The sequence below is a fragment of the Phascolarctos cinereus genome, unplaced genomic scaffold (assembly GCF_003287225.1).
Source record: "Phascolarctos cinereus isolate Bilbo 61053 unplaced genomic scaffold, phaCin_HiC Scaffold_726;HRSCAF=1367, whole genome shotgun sequence".
NCBI classification, from domain to species: Eukaryota; Metazoa; Chordata; class Mammalia; order Diprotodontia; family Phascolarctidae; genus Phascolarctos; species Phascolarctos cinereus.
Genome location: NW_027556098.1, coordinates 65,915,948 through 65,941,369, shown reverse-complemented (window position 1 = coordinate 65,941,369; position 25,422 = coordinate 65,915,948). Strand labels below are relative to the sequence as shown.

At 35.0% G+C, this 25,422-nt stretch overlaps 1 protein-coding gene across 1 annotated transcript in view; it reads right to left on the bottom strand.

The window, feature by feature from the left end:
* Nucleotides 1–25,422, bottom strand: part of CFAP47 (cilia and flagella associated protein 47) — an 890,592-nt gene that overhangs the window by 337,092 nt on the left and 528,078 nt on the right.

Sequence of the window (25,422 nt, the reverse complement as noted above, 5' to 3'; positions counted from 1 at the left end):
CTCTGGTTCCTCATCTGTAAAATCGGGGTAACAATAGTACCCATCTCACAGGGTTGGCTTTGCAAATGTTAAAACAGTCCATAAATGATATCTATTATTATAATGTAACTAATTAAAGAGAGGACACTGGCAAATGAGACCATTTTAGGACAGCATTTGCAATGACTACCTCTTTTATTCTCCAATACTTTATTTAATTTATTACATTCATATAATAATCTTATGCTTGTTTTCTACCTTCCTTAAAATGAATGATCTGATAATTGTTGAACAAGATTAATGCCATTGCTATATCTTTAAAGGAATCTTAATGTTTTTAATGTATAGATGACAGATAACAGAATAGAAACTTGAAAGCAGCATTTTTATGGTTATATAAGAAAAGATGATATAAACAGTTACAAATCAAAAGCTTTTTATGATCTATGAACAGTAAGTACAGTAGGATCTTGAATTATCTACCTCTTTCAGCCATTTGTGTCATGGTAAAGACATGGTGTTCTATGGAACTGCTTTTGCAAAACCTATTTCCTACTAATACCCTCTTCAAGTACGCCCTTAAGCACATCTAAATGATCATCACATACAATTATAAATATAAATATATATATATATACATATATATGTATGTATATGTATATATGTGTGTATAAAAGGGAGCTATTGAAAAACTAAAGTGGTGATAATAAATGGAGTAATTTGAGGAAGCTAAAAATAATAAAAAATAATAATAAAATTAAAAAAAAACAAAATGTTAAAAATGTAGGTTAGTACTTGGTGATGTTGTCTTAGTCACTTAAAAAACTAAACTATATTAATGCCCAAGATTTTTCCCCAACACCTTCAGTATTTTTCTCTCCTTCAGATAACTTGTTAATTTCAATGAGGGTCCAATGCCTTCACACTTGCGTGACTAGTCAAATTCAGTTCCTTTTCCTATCTTTGTCTTCTTTACTACCTTCTCTGTTTATGCATCTGGACTCTTATGTTAGAGAGTAACCAAAATGGTACTATTGTAACTAATGTCAAGTTTGTTTTAAAAATCTTTACTGGATATTTTCCATTTTTCCACATTTGTTGTCCTATTTTCATTCTTAAATTCCTTTAGACTGACTGCTCACCTGGGCTTGTTGCCTACCCTTCTGTAAACTTATTTTCCTTCTACTCTTTTTTTCTGTTTTATGAAGCTATAGGGCTCATAATCTTAGATCATCCTTCTCTGCTAAGATTTTGCCAGAGAGATTTTCCTCCATACTGATGTTGTCAGTAAGTTAAGTGTTTGCTGAGTCAAGAGCTTCTGGGGCTTTTCTATTTTCCTTGTTTCAGCAATTGATTCATATTGACTAAGCTACTATATGAAATTACAGTAGTCAGTATCTATGTCCTTTCCCAATTTTTCATCAATAGTTTAAAAGTTCACATCCAAGTTAATTCAATTGCTTCTCATTTTTATTCTTTTTTAACCAACATATGTTAATGCATAAACTTCTTTGTGATAATCCTTTTTATAATTATTTATCATATATATTGACTTAATGGCTCTTGAAATTAAGTTTCTTGCTTCCTTTGGTTAGATAATAAAATCAACTCTTCCAACTCCATTTGCTTTTCCAAGGAGAACTTTTGAGCTATTCTTCCATTTAGATTCATACTCCTTCTTTTGTCTGCTTCCATTAATAGTGAGAATATTAAGCTGATATTATTTAGCTCCTGAAGTAGTATTTTCACTAGTTAATCATTGGATAACGTATCTCACGTTTAGAGTGTATACAGCCAAGTTAAAACTTAACAGAAAGCCTAAGAAGAATGCAATTCACATATATAACCTATATCAAATTGATTGCTGTCTTAGGGAAGAGAGAGGGGAGAGAGGAAAGGAGAAAAATTTGAAACTCAAAATCTTATAAAATGAATGTTAAAATTATCTTTACATGAAATTTGAAAAAAAAATACCATTTAAAAGAACAATGCAGTTCTTAGCAATCATTTTCCATCTTTAGCCATTGTCACTACAGAATCAGAAGAGGAAAAGGGGATGAGATTAAATATTCTTATAGGTCTAGCATTATGATGATGAATCCTATCTCTTTCTCCTCTGATTTTTTTTATTGCACTTTACTTATACTTTTCCAATTAATTTATTACATTTTAATTTGTATCATAATCATTTAGATAGTGAGGTCCTAGAGGGCATGGATTCTCTCTTCCTACTCATTTATTTATGACTCATAATACTTAGAATAGTGATTTCCCAAGGGAGATTATTAATAAATGTTTGTTGAATTCAATTACTCATGTTTTTAAAGGATCTAATTTTATTATCTTTGATTATATAACAAATTAAACATTTACTAAAGCACTTACTATGTGAAAAATAATATAGTCCCTGTTTCTTGGGAGTTTACAATTTAATAGGGATATTAATAGGTGCATGTAACAAGTATAGTCAGTACTGCTATAATGTGTGAATTTGTTCCAACATAATTAATATACTAGGAAACATTGTGAACATCTCTCAAATTTCAGGTTGGTTCCTGCCCTGAGAAACATTAAAAATGCAGAAAATAGAACCACTTCACAATAACATACAAAGGGCAACTTTTTCAATGCATACAAGTAAACTTCAGGTGTTTGTCAAGGTAAAGCATTATATTAATTCTATATTCCAGTCTACTAGGAATTGCGATCAGGGGAGGGCTAGTCCACACTCCCCACACCTCTACTTCCTTCTATTATGGCCTCTAACCTTAGTCTGGGATTTGAGGTCTGTCCAACTTGCTAATACAGCCAGGGTTCAGGCCTAGCAGCCAAGAATGTAACCACTATTAATTGTAGTATTTATGTATTTCTCAACTATTTAACACATATGACTGTGCTATCTTTTTGTTTTTTTAGTTAGGTTCCTAGTTTTATTAGTCACTGACACAGTTTATCTGCTTATTTATTTTCATTTTCAACATTCACTTTTACAAGATTTTTGAGTTCTAAATTTTCCCCCTCCCCTCATTCGTCCCTAAGGTGGCAAGCAATCTGATATAGGCTATACATTTACAATCATATTAAACATACTTCCACATTAGTCATGTCGTGAAAGAAGAATCAGAAAAAAAAGGAAAAACCATGAGAAAGGAAAAAAAAAAGACAGAGAAAATAATATGCTTCGATCTGCATTCAGGATCTATATTTTTTTCTCTGAATATAGGTAGCATCTCCATCATGAGTCTTTTGGAATTGTCTTAGATCATTGTATTGCTGAAAAGAGCTAATGTCCATCAAAACTGGTCATCGCACAGTGTTTCTGCTCCTATGTACAATGTTCTCCTGGTTCTGCTCACTTCCCTAAGCATCAGTTCATGTAAGTCTTTCCACGCTTTTCTGAAATCCACCTACTCAACATTCCTTGTGGAACAGTACTACTCCATCATATTCATATACCACGATTTGATCAGTCATTACCCAATTGATGGGCATCCCCTCAATAACCAATAAGAGAGCTGTTATAAATGTTTTTGTATATGTGGGTCCTTTTCCCTTTCTTATTATCTTGTTGGGATACAGAGCTAGCAGTGCTATTGCTGGATCAGAATGTATGCACAGTTTGATTGTCCTTTGGGCTTAGTGCTGACACAGTTTTTGAGTGTCGTACCCCTAATCTTATTTTTACCATGCACTATGCACTATGGGTTATATTGCATAATTTGGTATACTGGGAGCACATGACAAATTATAACTGGCTCTACTATGTAAGACTGAAGATACTAAGGGCAAGTATGATAAGAGGGAAATCACTTTGATTTAGGAGGAAAAAATGGAAGCCTTTAAAGAGAAGATGGTATCTGAACTCAGCCTCAAAAGAAGAGAATCATTGCAATGAATTGAGATGAGAGTGGAGTGTGGAATAAGTTTCAGGCATGTAGGTATCAGCCTACGGTAATACACAGAAGCAGAAAAAGGAAGGACAAGATTTAAGAACAGCTAGTATTCCAGTTTCTTGGAAAACATAGTGCATGAAGTATAGCATAATGAAAAGGAGACCAAGTTTTTTAAATCCTCAAATGCAAGGCTTAGGAGTTAGTAATTTTGTCTTCCAGGCAATGGAGATCCACTGAAATATTTTTAAACAGAGAAGTAACATACTGAGACCCGTGAATTAGGATGACCAATTTTTGTAGCAATGTGAAAGACAGATACAAGAGGCAAGAGGACTAATAAGAAATAATTTGCGTATATTCTAGCTAGAAGAAATGAGTATCTGAACCAAATTACCTACCACCATGTGAGTGGGAAACAAGGTATAGAAGTAACATATTGCCAAGATGCAAGTAACTGAACTCATCAACTGGTTATTTGTGGGAGAAGGAATGGATCAAAACCCCCAGGTTTCAACCCTCAAGGACTAGGAGGGTGTTGATACCATCAATGGAAATACTGAAGTAGGGTGAGAACAGGTTAAGCAGGAAGGAGATGTATTAGTCATAGTGGCACAAAGAAACTAAGAAGAAAGTTCTCTTCTCTGTATTTCTTATGCTTGGAAATAGATCTTAAAATAAATCCTGATGCTGAAAACTGAAACTTCTCTCACTAGAAATTCAAAAGTCATTACCCTACACAAGATGATGTCATATAGCTACTATATTCCTTCTAAGCACAGCTTGCCATCGAAAACATTTCTAGAAGCAGCTATCTTGAAAGCAAAATATGATGAGCTCAAATAAGAATAAGGCTTCAAAACTGATGGGAAAGATATCCATTACATAACTTAGTTTAAAAGAATAGACATTAGGACCACATAGTTTTGTTCACCACAAAAATATTTTATGGCCTGTAGCTTCAAACTTCAATGATAATGTGATTAGATTAGAAAACTCATATAAAAGAAAATGATATAAACCCAGAAGAAATATCCTCTCAGAAAAGACCCTAGGTAGCATAGTGAGAAGAACTTTGAAATGCTTTATGTTTTTTTAATTAAATTTGGTAGGGATACATGAGTTAAACAAAATTAACATTTAAGAAACAGAAATGTAGTGGGACATTCCCAAAGAAGACAAAAAAAAAAAACCACAGAGTTCTATCTTTTTCAAAAAGTCCAAGTAAATGACAGAAAATTATTCCATATATAACAACAGATTCACTTTTTGTGTTGGCAAAGAACTAGAAGCAAAGTAGGTGCCAATTGATGGGGTATAGCTAAATAAATTGTAACATATAAATGAAATGGAATGTCATTGTATTATAAGAAATAACAAATATGAAGAATTCAAAGATGTAGAAGAGGTAAATGAAACTGATATAGAATAATCAGAATAGGAGAAATAATAAGCTTAATGAAATACAGCAATTTAGGTGGAAAGAATAAAATAAAACTGATCGCTACTTAATTATAACAACCATGCTTGGATCTAGAGACAAATTGAGAGAATACACCTCTCTCCATTGAAGGAGGTAAGGGGAGAGATTATGGAAGTGAAATATTACATGCAGCTATCCCTTCCACATCTCTGGGATAAGAGAAACAGTGCCACCATGATCTGGAAAATCCGCATAAATTTTTTTGGCCTTTCCTTCACACCAGAGAAAAGAAATTGTGCATATTTATGGTATTAAAAGATAAAATATTTTGATATTATACAATACTATACATATATTGTATGCATTTCTGAGTTTCTAAACTTTTGTGTCATCTGCTGGCCTTCACATGTCATTTGCAGCTTCTGCAAAACTCTCAAAAAATTCCCATTTAATTTCTTATGCTGACCTGTGACATGTTGAAACTGTGATGAAGAAAGTTGTGATTTGGAAGGGATAACTGTATACTGACATGTTATCAAGACGCTTGTTTGACTGACCTGCTTCCCACAACCACCACCATTTCTTTTTAAATCAGTTACAAGGGATAGATTTCTGTGTTGAGGAGATAAGGAGGGATATTATTTGGAAACTGATGTGGCTTTGAAGTAAAAAGCATCACTTTATTTTTTTTTAATCCAAGGAGTAAATCAAGTTATTATGTAAAGATAATTTTTGGGGGTGAGGCAATTGGGGTTAAGTGACTTGCCCATGGTCACACAGCTAGTAAGTGTCAAGTGTCTGTGCCTGGATTTGAACCCAGGTCCTCCTGAATCCAAGGCCAGAGCTCTACCTACTATACCACCTAGCTGCCCCATGTACAGACAAATTTTGAAATCTGAAAAAAAAAAGGTTCCTGCTCTTTCCACTACAGCACAGTTGCCTTTCACTGATTAAAAAAAAAAAATAATGATATTTGTATAGTATAAGGTCATTCATGAAAATGGTAGGATGGCTGGGGAGGGATATTCAGAAAGAGCAGAACATAATGGACTTTTAAGACTTGGGCAGTAAGTCAAATGAGGATTAGGCAATGTGACTGCACACAAAAGCAAGTTCGAAAAGCAATATATTGCTTTCTCACTAGGTTTTCATGGGAACCAATGAATTTAGGGGAGTTTAAATATTGGTGGTTTTTATTTGTTTAATTAAGTTGTCTTCAGGTTGACACTTTGTCTTAGAATAATGACCTGGGTAGTGAGAGAAGCAAAAGGGAAGGAAAAATGGAAATAGAGTTAATGAGAAATGTATATTGTAGATAAAACACTTGTTCTCCACATTCTTAGTAACTCCTTGAAAGGTGTTCACTATAAACGTCCAGTTAATTCTGGAATGTAGAAATATTTTAATATGCTAGCACTCAGATTTTTAAGAGTAGTATTTAAGAGAGAACAGCAGTGTTCTGTTTGGGGTCATTGTTGATAACAGAATATTCAGTTAGATACGCCATAGATCTGACATAGCAAAGCAGCTCTGACCCTTTGTGTGGTAAAAGCTAATAACAGAGCATTAAGAGCGTTCTTACCTTGTTGAAAATGTCATCTTTTCAGAAGAGATTAAGAAAAACACAGTGATGAAGTGGAATCAGGAAGGAAGGAAGGAAATAGACAGTTATATATCACTTACTATCTCCTGTGATTTCTGCTCTTCAGTAAGAAGGGGGTTCATCTATAAAACACATGCACTAGAGAAAAGGGCTATAATGGCTCTGTGATATGACAAAGATCACTGATAAAAGAGCAGAAGTCATCAAGATCAGACTATATAATACATAGTCCAGAGTCAAATGGTAGGTGGATTCTTGTTAGGAAATATGTTGAAAATAATTGTGATCAGTCTGAGTTCCTAGAATCACAAATTTAGAGCTAAAAGGGATCTTAGAAGTAATCTAGTACATTTTCCTCATTTTAGAGATTATGAAACTGAAGCCCAGAGAAGTTAAATAACGTGTTTAGGATCATAAACATGGTAACTGGAAAAGACAGGCTCTTAACTCAAGTGTTCCAACTCCAAATCTAGTACTTTTTTCTTTATTCTCTGCTGTCTTTCCTTTCTACCAAGTACCAAGAGAATTTAATTGAATAGACCATGTAGAGACATACACTCAGTACACAGTATGGTGCCTCTCACATAGTAAATGCTTAATAAATGTGTTGATAAGTTGACTGGTTCACCAACAGGGAAATTCATTGTTATAGCCTGAGGATCTGGGATGTCTTCTTAATGTTATATATTCTTAATTAGCTCCATAATAACAATTTCTAAAGTTTCTTATAAAGAAATTCATATATCAGCACGAGTTTTGGAGATGAGATTTAAGTATTTTCATGTGGCATTTTGGCTGTCAAAGATCATTATAAACATTTATTGAATTAAGTAATATTTATTGTACTCTGTAAGAGAGTCTAAAGGGAAAGGAGTAAAAAAAGGCAAAACATTTACAGAAAAGATAAGTTGATAATAAAATATTTCCAAAATTAACAAAACTACTTTATCATACTCATTGTTACATATACACATATATAAACATATAAATGTTTACTTAATAATACTGTTTTTCTACTCTTAAGTTAAATGAAATTGACCAATCCATTTAAAGGAATATATATATATATGAATATGATATATCAAACTGTCAATATGTGAAGTACATAAGTAATCAGTAATAAAAATTATAGGATAATACAACAAATTTTATATTACTATTTTATTGCTCAAATTCTCCAATTTAGTGCAGAATATAGTACATACAAATTCAATCATATGTAACTTAGTTATCAATTAACTTTTAAAAAATTATCTACACAAGTACATTATAATGTCATCAAATTTTATTAGAGAACACTATATAGAGATGAAACTATCAGAAGATCAAAGAAAATTACATAATTTTTTGAGAACTATGCACCCTGCTTGAACTGCAGAATGAGTTTAATAAACTGCTAGTGATCTATCCAAAAAGTCTTTATCTTCAGGCCCTTTATCCAGATTCCTATTACAGTGACATCTCAGCTCCCTAGTACTGTGCCAATGGAATCAAAGGATTGGCACTTCCTCCTGAGTCTACTGCTGATTAGTTGTGTGACCTTAGGTAAGTCACTTAACCTCTCTATTTCCTTGGTCTTTTCATCTCTTACATGATGGGGCTGAACTAGATGACCTTCCAGATCAAAATATTATCATCATATGAAGCTAGTTTCAAGAGTTGAAACACCCTGAGAAGATCTAAAGAACTGCAATTTTTTGAAATTGACTATTTGAAGCCAAAATTCTTCATTTTTTAAAAAAAGTCTAATTTTTTTGAAGTATCTGCAAAAGAGAATAGTCTTAAGAACTCAGTTTCAGAGATTTTACATGTGTTGACTATGGTCATCAGAGCTCATGAAGTTAAGTTGTGACCAATGAAATGTAAGCTTCTGTCTTGCTTTATTTTATTTTATGTTTTGGATCTGAGGATTACAGGTGAGTTTTTCATGACTCATAAATCTGATCTGCATGGATAAAGGCAAAGGCAAAAACAAAGAGAGGGTGATTTTTTTCCAAAAGTGCAAATACACAACAAACAGTCTTTTTATTACAGGAAGCACAGGGTCATCACCAAACAAAGAGTTTACTTTTATTTTATAAAATGAAAAAGAAAGCCATTTCTGATCATTTCCTTTGGGGGACCAAAAATTAAGCTGTTGCTTGACAAAATTTGACTTATAAGTTTCCTGTCTTTTATTAACCTATCAGCTCTAAATAAGGATTCACCTCAAGTGCTGAACGCTTTCTTTTGGTTCTTTTAACATATTGTGGATGTCTGTGTACTATCTGGGCTTCCTACGTAATGTTCCTTTAATCTAAATTCATGATTACCATTCCTTTTCATATCACAAATGTCCTTGATAATGGCTTTTATAACACTTTTCCAACTAAGTCATTGTTGATAATGTTCTCTAGACGTCTTGTATCTATCATGTGTCCTTCCATTACCCTTTTAGGTCATCTGCAATTTGGAATTTTTCCAGTATCGTGGCATTTCATGGTTTGCAGTTTGGTAGCATCCTGGGAGCATACTGGAATTAAAAATATGAAGCATTTCCAGTAGGGAGCAGTTGAGGTTAATTGAAAACAATGGATAATTTCCCAAATATAAGCCAGCTAAATCTCCTACTTTTTTTCCTATTCAATTATTAGTCCAGATCATAGTACAAATATAGGACCTGCTTAAGATTTACTAATGATGTATTAAATCAATGAACTTCCTATTTAGTATAACATTTTGTAACTTTGTCAAAATGTTTTCTTTCTTCATTATGAATACTTAGACCTGTTCTCTATCAAATGACAATTAATTTCACTGAAGTACTTTTTTGGTATCCTATGTTTCAATGCCATTATCCCAATGTCATCTGAAAATAGGAGCATCTAGAGAACTCCATCAAGTCCTTTTTCATTTTTAATCTGTGTAGGACATCATCCATAATACTACTGAATGTAACCAGATGTCTCTTCATTTTATGTCTTACCTCATACGTATACTTAGTGTGGCCATTAAACAAAGTCATCTCCTTGGTCATATCTATTACAGAATTTTACATAAATCTAACATAAGCTGCATTTTATTCTATCAAGTACTTTATTGAAGTTAATTAACAATGGACAAAGTGGAATCTTACCATCTCTCATCTCTGTGCCTCTCAGTCAATATACAGCTATGAAAATACTGTTTTCTATATTTTTTTTTCAAAAGCCTACCTGTTTCTCTCTTAAATTTTCAGCAAGGATATCTTTGATGTGTTCATAAAAACTATTTTCATGAGATTCTTTGGAGATGAGAAAGCAGGATAGGAAGCAGCTTCTATTTCTGGGTTGCATTTAGGCACAGGGTGGTAAAAATATTATTGACTACATTTCCTATTGTGTTGAGGGCCAGCACTGACAAGTCAGAGGATTCAGGCCAGTCCAGGATTTCCCTGTTGATTTCCTTTATCCAATGGCTACGTAAGTCAGGAACGTGGGCTCTCCAACCCCCCTTTGCTCTGTCTCTCTTGAGAACAGAACGACCTTGAAGATTACAGAAGGCGAGGAAATGGTTCAAGGGGGGACTCCCCTTGATTACTGTTCCCATGAGAAAAATAATTGTTGATACTTTGCCTTTGCTACTCTGGGTGCTGTTCCCACGAGTAAGGTATAAAAACCCTAGCCCTCAGATTAATAAACGGAGCTTGTTCTTTACTTGCTACCCACATGGCCCATGTGTCTTTTTTCTCTTCATACTTGACCAGCATTTAAACACAGCTGCGGACACAGGAGCCTGTGGCACCATTGTTTTGTCATCTTTGCTTCTTTTAGATAATTTCAAAAACTACTTATGGGTGTTCTTAAAACTTTCACTTCTAACAGGACTTTCTTCTGTTTTAACTTGGTCAATTCAAACCACTCTTCCTACTGTTATCATCAATGGAGAAATGCATGGTGGGTATGACCAGGCTACACAATATAACTAATTAGGACATCAAGGACTAAAATATATCATCAGTGAATTGTATTTCAAGTGTAAGATATGGTTAAGTGGACAAACAACACTCCACTGGCAAGCTTATGATGTCAGAAGAAAGCTGAGATGATAAACTCTTGTGGTTAACTTATGGTAGGACGAGTTTTACAAGGGAAAGGCAAGGATGAATGAGGGAATTCCCAAATCTGAGAAAGAATAAGGGATAAGCCACAAATAGAAAAGATGAGATAAGAACTACCAACATAATAAAAAATGAGGTAGAAGCAGGGGGTTTCAAATTTGCTACTTAAGTAGCTCTGTCCTTATGAAGGACACAATAAGGAACTAAATGTCATAGCTTGTTGGAGAAAAAATTAAATCTTTAATAGATTAGAAGGGAGGAGAAATAATGAGAAGAAAAAGTTTTTGGGAAAGAGTACAACAAAAATGTTATCTAAAATAAGAGTTTGGAAAGGAAGAGGAGGGAAAATTTTAAACTACATATTCAACTTGGCAGAGAAAGAGAGGGTTCAAAAGAATTGGAGATACAGCTAAATAAAGAAAGAAATGAATAATTTAAGCAAATTTCAGGAACCTGGGACAAGTCAGATGATTGAAAATGAGAGGATGAGGATTAAACCTGTGGGAATAGACAGGTATAAAAACAATGTAAGCAAAATGTTAAATAGAATAAAATAAAAAATAGTTGATTTGCTCTCATACTTTTATATCAGCTTTGTGTTCTATTTTGTGAACTACTCATCAATTTGACCTTTCTGCCTTGGTGTGCTATAGTATACGTGGTTTAGCAATTGCTTCTTTTTACTGATATACATAATATATGAATACATATATAGACATGTATCTTTCTCTTTCTACAAAAATGTTTGCACATCATACACATATATCTAAATATACACACATTTCTCTCTATCTATCTATCCTCTATTTAGCCACCGAAGGAGTTTTCCTAAAGCACAGGTCCAACAGTCACGCCCTACAGACTCCAGTGGTTGTCTAAGACTTTCAGAATCAAACACAAAATTCTCTGTTTGGTAATCAAAGTCCTTCATAACCCAGTCCCTCCTACTTTTCCAGTCTTCTTACACCTTACCCCCTACCACATCCTCTTTCATCCAGTGACACTGGTCTCCTGGATGTTCCATGAACAAGATACTCCACCTCTCAAACTTCCCTCCTCAACTTCATCTATTGACTTCCATGGTTTCCTTAAAATCCCATCTTTTACAGTAAGTTATTTTCAGCACTTCTTAATTCTAACGCCTTCCCCGACCCAGGACTTACTGAATTTCCCCAGCCCTGCATTCTTGTTGGAGTGAGGAGGAAGGGGGAGGGGGAAGTCCTTGTTTTTCTGAAATCATTCTGGCTCTCATAGCAAAAAGCCACGCAAAATGTTTTGACCAATAAATTTGCGAGAAAGGTCTGCAAGAAATAAAGCTCTGATCAATAGCTAGTGAAGACAGAAGACATTGGAGCAAAGTGGCATCAAGACAAAAAATATAATTAGTACTTCGAGGTCAGGAGAGGTTGGAAAAGGTACAAAACAGGTTTCTAATTTAAGATATCTGGCAGACAACAGCAAAGAGCCATTCTATTGGCATTAAGATTTTTGTAGGCAGCTGGGAAAGAAAATACCTATCTCAGGAAGATAAGATAAGGTCTGCTATAAATAAAGTTTCAATTATGGGTCAGCAGGTATAAATAATACTGATGCATGTCAACAGATACACTACTAAAAGGAATAAAAGAATAACCATTTATGTAAGAGTTCAGGGTTTGTAAGAGCTTGGCAGTTCAAAAGAAATTATATCCTTGCAATAGCTATATATTAAAATCTCTGCAAAAAACAGAATATATTAAAGTGCATCTCTAAATACATATCACTCAATAAATCCTTCATAGAGCAGGAGATGTTAAATCATCTGATTAAAAATGTTGATAGTGTTTAACTACAGTTATACTAAAAATCACTTAAATACTACTACATAAAATGAATTCATAAGATGTTTCATAGTGCATCTTTCAAAACGAATGAGTCTTAAGAGTTGAGCTTCTTTGACTAAAATATAAAAGTCAACAGTCCCATTTTTATAAATAAAAAGCTATAGGGTCTTTAGTGGAAAAAAAGAATAATATTTTCACATTTTCCCCAGAACTTAGCACCTTATTCATTAAAAAATTATGACATAACACATATCCACCAACATAAAACTGACAAAGTAATTCTGAATACAGTTAGAAGTAGGAAAATTTACTTTAAAAAATATAACCATAAGCTCAAATTTTTCATGACCATGGTACTAAATTAGAAACCCAAGAATAACTAAGTTTTAAAAGTGAGAGAAAGAATGGTAGAATGCACAAAGGACTGGCTCTGATATCAGAGAACCAGGATTCAAATTGTGCCTTTCATTTGCTGCCTCTGTGATCTGGAGCAAGTCATTTAAACTTTCTGTAACTCAGTCTCCCCATCTATAAAATGAAGGGGTGTAAGGTGGGGGGCGGGGGAGATAGAAGAGAGGACAGACCAGGGGAAGGGATATTCAGAATACATGCCATCTTGGGGTGGGGGGAGGGGTGAGATGGGGTGAAAATTTGGAACTCAAAAACTTGTGGAAGTAAATGTTGAAAACTAAAAATAAATTAATTTATATTAAAAATAAAATGAAATAAAATGAAGGGGTGTAGTAGATGTCTTCTAAGGTCTCTTCTGACTCCAGACATCTGGAGATCACATATAATAAGATAATATGTGCTTCTTTTTCCTACTCTCTCATATATGTAGTTTCCATTCATGTGATTTTATTTCTGCGCACAGAAGATATTGGTGTCTGTGTAATGTATGTATTTACGCAATGTATTTACCTTCTATATACACATATATGTATATATACATGCATGTGCACTTGATGTGTGTATACATATATACACACTAGGTGTATATGTGTACACATGTGTCGTGTGTGTGTATGTAGGTTATGAAAATGCATACATACACAAACATATTTAATAAACTGCACGAATATATTTAATAAATTCCAATATTTTCCTATTACCTCTAGTATCTAATATAAAGTCCCTCGTTTGGTGTTTAAATCTCTTCATAACCTGGTCCCTTAGTACCTTTCTTGGCTTCTTAAACTTTATTCCCCTCAACCCGATCTATGACCCAGTTGCTATTCTTTGCAAAGAACTCTACATCAACTTTTCCATACCTTTGTACTGACTGTCCTCCATGCTTAAAATATTCTAGCACCTTACCTCTAAGATATAGTTTCCTTGGCTTTCTTCAAGGCTCAACTCAAATACCACTTTAAACACACACACACATGTGCATACAAACAAACATGTTCTATCCACAGAAGTAAAATCTGGGTAGAAATTGTATACAGGATGTGGGGTGGGGGGTGGGGGGAAGCACCTATTATTGAGTTCTGCAGTTTGCTCTTTGTAAGGGAAAGAATTTTAGATTTTCTGTGTTACCCTGGCTAAAGAGTTTCCTCTTCTTTTAGATAGGACTAACAATAATACTTAACGGGTTAATTGTAAAGAAAGCAACTTGTGAATTGTAAAACACTGGGCTTATAAACACATGTTATTATATTCACTCTCCAGCCACTTAGCCAATTTTATCAGTTTCAAAATTCTAACTTGAAAATCCTTCCTCCAAATAAAATTATGATCAGATTTAAAATAGAATTTTTCCTTATACCCAAAAAACAGAATGATCAACAATAAGAGTCATTCAACAAACATTTGTTAAGTACAACAGACTCTTCTTATGTATTTGTGCTAGTCTCCAGAGTATTTAAAAAGTGTAAATAAAGCATACCTGCTGTCCTCAGGGGACTTAAAGTCAACATAAATGAACACAACAAAAATAATACACAATATATGTATATGAAAGTTACAAAGTGCTGTGTGAAATTCACCGGAGAAAGACGGGTAAAGATTATTACCTACTGTGGAGAAGTGAAGAGGGGAAGAGAAAGGGGAAGTAGGAAGACCAGGAAATGCCTGATGGAAGGTGGCAAGTGAGTTAAGCTTCAAAAGATAGGTTTGATTTCAACAGCAAGAGGGGACAGTTTGAGCAAAGGTATGAAAACATCAAAGTGGGAGATGAAGATGGAGGAAATGGAGTAATCCAATTTGACTGGGGCATAAAATACACTCAATGGGAAAGATGAAGGTTGTAAAGGCTGTTGTTTGTCACTTGTTTGTTTTCAAAGAGGACCAGTGACCTCACAGGTGATGCCTTGATTTATACATGAATTGGATTTAAATGAGGCAGAGTTGCAAAAAGTAATCAGCTTTGCTCTCTCTTCCTGAGTCACCAAAGCCCCGTGGGCAGGACAAAAGTCAAGACGACTGTTGTTGGCCTGGAGTACAGTGGATTACCTGGTGTCTTCCACACCTGACCAAGCTCTAAGCACTCCATAGTGCCTGCTTTAGCCACTTTCATGGCTGTTGGAACTAATTGTTCTCATCCACCCGTTCTGTCAGGGAAACTTTTGGTTGGGATACACACCCACCTAATTCACTGATGAGTCTGAGATCTGTCAACTCCCCTCAACCTGGTTTAGCCCTTCTGCCAAGAAGGTTTTACCAGGGCGAGGCCACTGCAGCTTCTTGAAACCACAGGTGAGTGAAATCAGGTGAACACCAAAGGTGGATGAGCAGCCCGCAAAGGGGCTTGGCAAGCCCTCACACCAGAGCTACCAGTGGTAGAAGGCCTTCAATGCCAGCCTAACAAGTTTGAATTGTATTTGGTAAACAATGAAGAGTTTTATTTCAATACTTCAAAGATCTGTAATTTCATGAGTATGGCAACTCCATCTAACAATGCAGCTTACATTTTATCTATTACTTAGCCAATGGTCTTCAAAAAGGTGTTAATCTTCAATATTTTTTGCCAAAAAAATCTAATACTTTGCGTGTGGTCTGGTGAAAGGGTCTCCTCAAATTTAGCTGGTCTGGGACCTTGGACAACAGACATAGTTCCTCATGAGCCTTTGCTCAAATGCTTTTCACCTTAGTTGAACCTGTTAAATTGGGTTCTGAGGACAAAGCATATAAGAACTCAGGCTCAACTACCACCCCTGCCACACATACACCATTGATGTGGCATTGAAGTAGTACTTTAGTGAGGGCCCAGATATGTGCATAAGGACAAAGAGAATGGAGGCAGTATGAAGGATTATCTGAATTAGAAAGATATTAGAAGTAAGAAGTTATTGTACTAGTGTAGACAGGGAAGTAGTAACAGTCACTATTAAAGTCGCAGCAGCAAAAAATAGGACATAATGTATCTGAGAGATATTTAGAAGATAGAATTGGCAAGGAGAAGCTATTTCTTATAACTAGATTGATAACAGAATGTTAAGTGGCTTTATACATTAACTTCTGAGTATAAGGCTAGATTTAATGGCAATGATTTCACATGGCAAAAAATAGATGGAATATAATAATAAATCAAGATACATTCAACTTTGGCCTGACATTGTGTATCTTTTTGTCCCTTGGAAGGATTTGTTTTTTTGTTTATTCTATCCAAATATCATTATAAATATGCATCTCATTTGTAATTTACATTATAATTATCTTTAAAATATACACATCACCCAAATCTGCAATTCCTTTTGTGTTCCTGAGATGCAAAGTTAATTCTCTGAATGGATGTTCAGCTGAATTAATGAAATACACAAATCTCATTGCAGCAGGAAGTAATAAGGCTTCAATGTCACTGTCCTGTCAAGAACAAGAAAACTGTGCCACATATTTTTAAATATGCAAACTAAACATGAAAACAATAGAGCACTTCTCATTGCTTTATCAGAGGGCAAGTCATACTAATTAGATTGTAATGTTAAGAGTACTTCTTCACTGCTAGTTTGACACAATAATAGTATTCTGCAGCAAGGAAGCAGTTTAGATGTTTCCTTTTCACCTTTAAAGCCCAGATCTCAACAATACTGCAGGCTGGAGGATAAAAAAGCAAGCAGATTTAGATTTCAGTTCTTATTAACCTGCTTATTCTTTAGTCAGTTAAGCATTTATTAAATGCTTACTATGTACCAGGCACTATGCTAAGTGCTTTAGTCAGTCATTTAACCTTTCCAAGGCACAGTTTCTCCATATATTGAAGGGAAAGCATTCCTTTTGACATGACTTCATATATTTGAAGGAAGACTAAAATTCCAGAAAGATTCCCATATAATGCTCCTCCTTGATCAAAGGGGTCATGTACTTTGAAGTATCACATTTAATATAGTCATCCTGATGCTATTAATAATACTCAAGCCGTCTATACAACTTAAAAATCAAGAGGCAGTCTCATCTGGTAGAAAACGCTACTGGTTCTGTACTTCAAATTCTGCCACTTTTCCATTACCTGCGTGACTTTAGGCAAGTCATTTAAACTCCTTCAAACTCAGTTTCCTGACTTGTAAAAGAAGAGAGGTGAATTAGATGTCCTTTCAGATTCTTTCCAGTTCCAGTACCTTCAACTTTTTTAGCTAGATTTATGATTCCACCAATTTAAGTAATTCCCAGTAAGGACTCTGCCTCTAAGAATGCATATCAGCAACTATTCTGAAACTTATATTTTTAGAGTGTTGCCTAGGGCTTTGTCTTTATGTGTTAGAGGCAAGATTTGAACACAGGTTGACTTGAAGGCCAACCCATTATTCTCTATGTTGCTTCACCTTATATTATAAAATTTATGAAGGAAAAGTTTAATGAATGGTAACAAAAACTTAATCTAGTATCAATTTTCAAAGCATGGTCTGGGGACCCAGGGAGGTTCCTGAGACCTGTTCAGGCATTTATAAGCTGAAAACCATTTTCATAATAATAATAAGATTTTCATTTCTAATACAGATTGACTCCTGTAAACAGAAGTTTTTTAGGAGGAGTCTTCAGTAATTGTTAAGTGGGTAAAGGGGTCTTTAAGACCAAAATACTTGAGAAGTGCTGGTATGCAGAGGTACCAAACTTCCACATGCTAAAAGCCAAAACTCCCCAATTACTACTGAATTAGATTATTGTAAAATGTATAACAAAATAAATATAAATACAACACAACACAGATAATGTTAATTTGTGGTTTTCTAAGTCAAACAGGGATTCATTTGTATTTGAGTTGGACACCACTGGTATAGAGTAATATTTTTTTAAGTATTTTAAGTATAGGATAGTCACAGAACTCCTAAGTGATATATACAGCTGAATACATAATCTCACTTCTCACTCGAAACTACAATATCTATTCTGACCAGAAATGAGAGTTGGAGCACCTGGTAACTTATTTCAGTTGGTTTATTTCTCTAGAATGGTATGACTTCTACTGGCAAGGAATAAGCATTGAATGAATATTTCAAGAAATTAGTCAATTTTACCTATCTATAAATCAGTGTTTTTTCTACAAATGAACTTTAAATGTAACATAATCATGTAAAATAAAATACATTGTAAAAACTATATCCTATAGAAACTATGAAAGTACATATATGTAATGGAAACATTAGAAACAGCAAATTTCAGAACGCATATCTTATTTAAATGCTAAAGAGTTGATTAATTTTGAATAAACAGAAAATTACATGAGAATATCTTAAATCATCACTAGGTTTAATCATGGCACTGGATACAGGATGTGGGAGGACTAGAATATGTTTAACAGGGAGGTTGGAGAGGGACAAGAAAGATGTTAATGTCAAGCAGCATAGAGCCAATGAGGAATCTTTGTAGCTCAAATCCTGCCAATTTTCCAGGAATGGAAAAAGCAAAGAGGAACAGAATTCTAAGCATATTCAGCATGTAACTAATATAAATACACACACACACACACACACACACACACACACACACACACACACACACCCCTTATGAAATGATGCATAACAAGAATGGACTGCTCTGCAGAACCCTTATTGAGAATCCTCATCGTCTTCACAACTGTGACTAAATCTGTTGTAATCTTTGACATGGAGGAGAAGAGTGGCCTTTTCTCAACTTCCTGAGTTTTAAAACAGTTTGAGATACAGTTGGGAGGGCAAGAGTCTGCCTAAGGTAAACTGAAACAGAACCAGAGAACAGAATGTCTTAAGGTTGGGAGCCATCATGTCCTGGCAGAAATCTTTCCATGTCTGTTCTGAAATGAAGGACTAAGCAAAACATACTAGACAAAAAGCTTTCGGGGGGCCTAATACTTAAAGAACTTAAAAATGCAGTCAAAATTTTAAATTCTTCTCAAAAATTTTCCTCCAGGCTCATTTGACAACAGACATTTTTTATACGACTTTTTAAAAATTATTTAATCTGGTTTTATTTCTTGATAACGTTCCACATAAAAATATCTTTGAACATGACTGTTGTTGCATAACTGTTTACTAATTGCATAAAGATGGAGCAATGGAAGATGCCAGTGAATATATGGGAATATAGACTTAACTAGGACAAAAAAAAATGATACAGCTAGATAACTCACTAGACGGAGCACTGGGCCTGGAGTCAGGAAGACCTGAATTCATAGCCAACCTCAGATACTTACTAGCTATGTGACCCTGGGCAAGTCATGTACCTCTGTGTGCCTTAATCTGCTGAAGAAAGAAATTGCAAACCATTCCGATATCTTCACCAAGAAAACTCCATGAACAACATTAATGTGCTATGGACCATGGGGCCACAAAGAGTCGGACACAACTGAATGACTGAACAATTACAAAGGACCTCGGTCCAAAATAGTTATAGAATTTCCCTAACTTGGGAACTTGTAATTGTTATTATGAGAGAACTTTACAACTGAGATTTTATAAATAGATTGGTTCTCATGTCAGTTCCTAAAATGGTATAGATACAACCCTGCAAACTTAAGAACAATTTGTCCTAGTAAGAAAGGAGTTGTTATAGTCAGGCAAAGTTGCTTTGAAAGATGATGGCTCAAGCAAATACTCAACCTCTGACCTGAAGAGGAGGGGACAAAGTAGGATATGGATTAAGAGAAACTTCTGGTTTGGGAAATACTAGCTCCTCCTCAAATTCCTATGGAAAGAGGGAATGAAAAGAGTGAGTTCCAAACCTCCTTTGCTCTACAGTGATTCTTGTCAGATATAATGAATGAACAAATGGCATTTAAAAATATTTATTAGCTCACTATATGCCAACCATGCTCCTAAACACTGAGGATACAAATATTAAAGAGAAACCGTTTCTGATCATAAGGAGCTTAAATTCTATTAGGGCAAGACTGCACATTTAAGATGGAGCTGGTCAGGCAAGTGCATTTTGTTCTGGGATGTCAAGATAGCAAATGGAGCTGTAGAGAAGTCTATTTAACAAAATCAAATGTCTTTTGGAAATAATTGTATGAATTTTATTTCATTTCCTGTGATGAAGGAGAGGAGACAATGCCAGCTGCAGGGAAGAAAGCAAGAAGATGGCTTGGGTGGACAGCTGAATGGTATGTAAAACCTGGTTTCAGCGGGCTATGGTCACCTTCATATAGTGGGTTATGCCACTTAAACCTCTGGGCTGTAGCTTCAAAGCTTTGTAAATGGCTACCCTGGAATAGCTGCTGTTGTCAGGGTGTAAAAAGGATACTTTCAATGCTTTGTCTAGTTTTCACTCCCATCCCAAGATGATACAAGATGAGATGTGAAGTTTCAAGAGTGATGGTGAAAGAAGAAGGGAAGGAAGAAATCAGGTTAAAACTAACAAGGCAGCTAAGTGTCATAGCAGATAGAATGTGGAACAAATAATGTGGAACATAGCACTGGACTTCAGGAAGACCTGAGTTCAAATCCTGCCTCAGAAATGTTCTGGCTGTATGACTGGGTAATGCATTTAATATCTCTCAGCCTCAGTTCATAGAGAGAATTTTCTTAGGTCAGACCCATCCATACAGCATAGGAATTTCAAGTTCAAATAATATTCTGGTACCCATGAAAGTCTGATCACCACGTGTGGATCTAGAATGAGGAAGGGCAGTGGACATAGTAAGAATATAGCCAGGTGGGAGCAGGAAAAAAAATATCTGACAGGAAAAAGATTAAAAATAATAAGGTTGTAAAATAGAACATGGCTAGAAACCAAAGACAGAGACTCTGTTTTGTAAATTATCTTCTCCACTCCAAGGTTTTTGTGGTCTCAAGAATTTGGAGATAAAAGCATTCATATGGAGAGAGGATCAATGTTCCTCTGACCTGGAAAGAGAAACTCTACCTGGAAGGAACAGGGAAGGAATTAGAATTTTGGAAGTCATATATCTCTCATCTGGGAACTCTTCAAATCCCAGACTTCCAAATGACGAGGAAAGTCACCCAATTTTACTGAAATCATGACCAAGCTGCTGCCTCAAAAAAACAAAACAAAACAAAACAGTACATCAGGGAAAAAAAAAAAGATCAAGAATCTCTAAAGATATGATGAAAAAAAGTGGGAAGGGGGCAGGAGCCTACCAGTACAAGACCTCAAACTATTTACAAAGCATTATCAAAATGATTTGGTACTGGTTAAAAATAGAGGTTGGCTGGTGGAACAGCTTAGATATAAAACATATAGAAGCAAATAAACCTAGTTTTCAATAAACCCAAAGAACCCAGCTACTGAAGTAAGTAAGACCTTTTCCTTTGGCAAAAACTGCTGGGACAAGTGGAAAGTAGTCTGGAAAAAAAAACTGTATTAGAGAAACACCTCATCTCATACACCAAGAAAAGTTCCAAATGGATATATGACCTAGGTATAAAAGATCACATCTTTAACAAATTAGAAGACCAACAGGAAAAAAATACTTATCAGATCTATGGGTTGGGCTACAGTTCATGACTAAACATCGGATAAAAAAATCGTAAAAGATAAAATGGACAGTTTTGATTATATAAATGAAACCATTTCTGCACAAACAAAATCAATGTAACTAAAATTAGACAGGAAACAGAAAACAGCTTATTTTATAGATGAGGAAACTGATGCAAACAGGGCTTAGTGACTTGCCCAGGATCACATAGCTAGTCAGTATCTCAGGTCAGATTTTTAACTCCAGAAATGTCTTAGGCCATATTTGAATTCAAGTCTTCCAAAATCCAGGCCCAGTGTTCTATCCACTTCACCACCTGGCTGGCTCTGTGTATATGCAAAAGTGATATAGTCTTCATGTGTTCTAGATAAAAGAATAATTTGTTAGTGTGTCTCTAGCCCTATTCAATAACAAGAATGCCTTGGAAAACTTATAGAAGTATTCCAGAGACAGAGTAATATAGTTGAAAAACATTTTATTTGAAGTCAGACAACTGTAATCCCAGTGCTGCTACTCATTCGCTATTTAACCTTGGGAGAGTCACTCTACCTCTGCTAGTTTAAGTTGCCTTATCAGAATAACAGGACAATAACAATAAAGTTCCTTTCCTCACAGGGTTGTTATGACACCCAATGAGATAATATTTACAAAAGCACTAGATGAATACTATTCATTATTATTTTTGCCAGGTACATCCCTACAGTGCAGAAGGGTGACTTGCCAGTATTCTATAGCTCAATGAAAATTTCCCTTCACATTACCTGCCTTCCTTTGCTCTGATTCTAAGATCATTAACATTGGGTCTTAATTCAGTCTCCAAAGCAGGTTTCACTACTGGGATGAGAAGATTCTGACTAATAATATGAATATTGCAGTCTACTTAGCAATTATTGGTTAGTAGTCATCATTCTGCCCTATTGATCATATTATCATATTGAGTGATCTGGTGAATCTTAGTTCTTAAACCTAGAAGGCTCAGGACTAAATGTTGGATGATGATGATGATAGATACAAGTGCAACAACCATTGGAAATATGGGATTTAAAATTTCTTTCTAACAATTATTTTATCTGACAATGTCCACTATCATCTTCAACATATATTTCTTCATAATTGATCTACTACAGTTTTGTAATGTAACTTAATATTTATGAAATTCATGGACTATCACCCCAGGTTGTCAGTGAACAGGGACTAGGCTCAGTCTTGGGAACCTCCCACCCTCAATCCCAAATCTAATCTTTTCAGTTTGTTTTGCCCTCATCCATAATTTTCTCTGGGAATTTTAAAATACAGCTCATTTCTAGGTCTTCACAGATGTGAATAAAATGATTGCAATTCCTGTGCAAGCATTCAAGGTAACAATGAGTTTTAGGTACAAAGCAGTCTTTATTTCATCCCACAGGCAGAATACAAAAAAGATAAAGGACTCATAGTAGCCCATAAATAATGAATTCCACCTGCCTCCCAGAGATCAACACAATTCTCAAGACACATAATGCTAACTTATGATTTAAGTTCCCCTGTGAAGGAAAGAAACTCAGGGTCACCAGAAAGGCAAATCTCTTCCCATTGGACCTGTTCAGTCCAAATAACAAATTGTGCTAATGAAAGCAAAATCTTTTCAGGGGTGGGGAAACTGCAGCTTCGAGGCCACTTGTGGTCCTCTAGGTCCTAAAATGTGGCCCTTTGACTGAATCTAAATTTCATTAAAAGGGTTTATTCTGTAAAACTTGGACTCAGTCCAAAAGCCATACCCAAGGACCTAGAAGGACACATGTAGCCTCGAGGTCAAAGGTAACCCCTGATTCTCGTTCACATGTATGATTCTTTTTCTCTCTAAGTGTTTGGCACTGTCTAGGAGATCTCTAGAATACCAGATTTGGGGATGTTTCAAGAGCTCAGCACTGTCAAGGATATCGCTATTCTTCTACTCAGAAACTTGGGCCATGTGGCTCTAAACTCTCTAAGATATGGGGGTAGAAAATGGGGGGAGGGAAACGATACACGGTTCTGAGCACATGTAACTTCTACCCTTGTCTACCTGCAGTCTCCTTTAGCTTCCTTTCTATCTGGGACCCAGATCCATTCTTAGCTCATCAATGAATCTCTCTCTGTGTGTTTCTCTGTGGGTCTCTGTCTAGGTCTGTGTGTACGTGTGTGTACGTGTGTGTACGTGTGTGTGTGTATGTGTGTGTGTGTGTGTGTCTAACTGTCCAACTCAACTTTCTCAAGGTTTCCTCCAAGGGCATAGATATGTCCCAAAGACACCTTTTATGGTCCTAATCTATAGGGGTAACTCTAATAAACAACTACGTTATTGAATAAGATTATCTCTAATTGTTGTGTCTTATTCATGCTCACTAGACATAAATGGACTGATAAATACCATGTCTTTTCACTCCGTTCATGCATGTATTACTGATCCAGCACAAATTTTATAGAGACTTAAAGTCTAAAAAAGGACCTTGTTCCTATTTCTACACCAAATTCATTAAGCTCCACTTACGAACCCTCTGCACTAATTAATGCACTATTTAAAATCAATCTTCCTAGTTTCCACTGATACTTGTTCAACTCCTATCTTTCCAACTGCTCTTCTATATTCTCTTTTTCCTCCTCCCTATTAATCCAAATGTTCTCCTCAAGACTCTCCTTTATCCATAACTTTTTCCCTATTATTATGCCCTCATTTATTTTCATAATTTTAAGTGTCATTTCCATGCTGATAACCCCAGAGTCTGTCTCCAGGCCATTCTCCTACTTGGCTTAGATGTACTGTCATCATTTCAAATTCATCATACACAAAATGAATTGAACATCTACTCAAGCATGCTTTAACTTCTTACATCTTGATCTCTGTCAATAAAATAACCTTGGTGTGTAATCTTAGTGTCATCAAAGACTTATTACCTTCTTTCTTTCATCTTCATCTGTAGTCAGTCATTCATATTATTAATTTTTCTTTTGAAATATTTTTCTCATCTTTTTTCTCTAGTCTCACTGCTACCGTGTCAGTCCATGCCTGTATCATACCATGAAAAATTTCTTGTAGCTGCCTTCCACGACTCTAAGATCTTTCCTCTCTGGTTCAAGTTGTATACTATTTTAACATCATTTTAATCATTAAGACTACTATTCCAAAATCTCCAGTGGTTCCTTCTGTCTTACCATATTAAGTCTGCCTGGCTTTTAAGGTTTTCCATAATGTGACCCAACTTTAGTCATCCTTTCATACTATTTCTCAATAAGATGTGTCTATTACAACTATTTTGGTTTCTCCAATGTCCCCAATACTCCTTAACCCTTAACTTATATTGCTCCCTCTTCCACAAATGTGCCTTCTAGGAGCAGCTGAATATCCATTACTTACATGAATCATTTCCTGATTCTAATCAGAGGGTAAATTATATTCTAATTCTCAATTCAAAAATATAGCATTTATATACCTCCAAACCATAAAATTTATTATTCAATTTAACAATAAATTACCAATCCCCATATTAATAACTATTGTTTCATGCATTGCTCTTAAATTCATAGCTAGACTGCAAGCATATGGAAAGAGTAGTTATTTACGGACACATTGTCAACTTGTAATTACACAGAAGACTGCATCCTCAGCATCTACTTTATGGGAAATACATAATAAATAATTTATTGATTGATTAAAGTACATGATTTACATTAAAGGTATCACTTAGGCAAACTATAGAAATTGTTATCATTATAGATTACCATTTTTAAAAAAAGAATGCTGAACTGTCTACTAAAA